The following is a 1,852-nucleotide window of genomic DNA, read 5'->3' on the forward strand; positions in this document are numbered from 1 at the left end:
TGAATTTGTCATAGCAGAACGAACTCATCTCTTGTCGGTTGTAACAGGGAAAAATTGCAGATTTCAGATCATAGGTTTTAGGTTTTATGAAGGATGGGATAAAGATAGATGTTGAAAATAAGTAATTCGTTAATGGGCATTAAATGAGTGAGAGTTGTATATGTTTAATGGTTGTATTTTAGCAGGTTCATTATTTAATGAAGGACATATACAGTTTTGTAAGTCCATTATCAAACGAAAGACATATACACTTTCGTTCTTTAGTGCGACCACTAGAAAAATTTGAGTTGAAATCTTGGTTTGTGTTACTTAAATTGGTTTTTTTATTATTTTTATGGATTCAACACTCTGAAAAAATTTGAGGTGAAATCTTGGTTTGTGTTATTTAAATTCGTATTTTTATTATATTTATGGATTCAACAATCTGAAAAACCAATAAGGCACTTGGATTGTGCAGGGTTATCCATCAAACTTGTGATTTCAATAAATTTTTGTCAGATTTTGGAGAAATTAGACCGGAAAAACCCACTTGAAAAGCTTCCAAAAAGTCCAACTAAAGACAACTCGTATTTGTTGCCAAAGACAAAGGTGTACCCAGCCCTTCTCCTTGATTGAGAAGCTATAGGAAACTAGTTTGGTGAAATACCCGCAGTTAGACAGCCGATGAGATGGTAGCAATGGATGTGGACAATGTAATGGAGTTGTCTTTAGTGCGACATTTTGAACTTTCTGGAGCCAAAATCTAGATAGAAAATTTTGAGGTGAAATCTTGACTTGTGTTATTTAAAATTTTGAGGTGAAATCTTGATTTGTGTTATTTAAACTGGTTTTTTGACTATATATATAGATTCAGCACCCTCAAAAACTCCTTGTACACTTTGATTGTATGGGGTTACCTATCAAACTTGTAATTTCAATAAATTTTTGCTAAATCTTAGAAAAATTAAACCAATATAACCCACCTAAAATCAGACTAAAAACAACTCGCAACGTAATCACTTCGTCCCCACAAGATTATAATTATTTAGCGATTTGCGAAGAGGGAGAAGAAATTGCAAAATTCAGTGTTTGAAATATGGCATAACGAGGTTATAATATTGCGCGATTCGTGAAGAGGTAGAAGAAATTGCAAATTCCAGTGTTTGAAATATGGCATAGGCTTGTGGATGCGCAGTTTACATAGGTGGTACTGTAAAGTAATATTGGACAGGATGACGTCACCTACGCTTTTGTTCTGTTCTTGTGGTTGTGGATTGTAAGAAACTTTTAAAACTATAATAAAATATAAATGGCATAAAATTGTTTTATATTTACTCTTTTATGGTGTCAGTCTGCGACTTAAAATGCGGTGAGCGTGGATCGAACACGCGACCTTCAGATCTTCAGTCTGACGCTCTCCCAACTGAGCTATCCCCGCATGTGAAAAGTCTGTGTGGATGTCGTCTAGTGTAAATAAGAGATATGTGAATCCGCCTGATTCGTTGGGATAACATCGGAATAGACATGGCGCTGGCATTTCAGTTTAGATGCCGTGGCCTTTTATTTGGATCAGTTGGACTAGAGAGGGCGCTTGAATTAACGTTTAGATGATGTGGCATCTTATTTGGAAGAAGTAAACGAGAGGAAAGAGATAAGTACGTTAAATTTATAACGTGATTGTTTTGACTGCCCACTGAAAAATCGTTTAAACTCACACCTAATTTTAAGTCCGCTTTTATTGAATGACAAAATTAATATGACTAAAATTATTCCAAATATTTTTCCGCATTTTATAGGGAAATAAATTGTGGAATAATGTGTCATTTTTTAATTACGTTGAAATGAAAAACATATTTTATTAAAATGTTTATAA

At 34.0% G+C, this 1,852-nt stretch overlaps 1 non-coding gene across 1 annotated transcript; it reads right to left on the bottom strand.

Annotated features, from left to right (window-relative positions):
- Positions 1–1,344: 1,344 nt before the first annotated feature.
- Positions 1,345–1,417, bottom strand: TRNAF-GAA (transfer RNA phenylalanine (anticodon GAA)). Its single transcript has one exon. It is a non-coding gene; the product is annotated as a tRNA-Phe (tRNA).
- Positions 1,418–1,852: the final 435 nt, after the last annotated feature.

The sequence above is a fragment of the Pinus tabuliformis genome, chromosome 5_1, assembly GCF_031772625.1.
Source record: "Pinus tabuliformis cultivar Carrire ecotype Pingquan chromosome 5_1, CPIR1, whole genome shotgun sequence".
In the NCBI taxonomy this organism is placed as follows: domain Eukaryota; kingdom Viridiplantae; phylum Streptophyta; class Pinopsida; order Pinales; family Pinaceae; genus Pinus; species Pinus tabuliformis.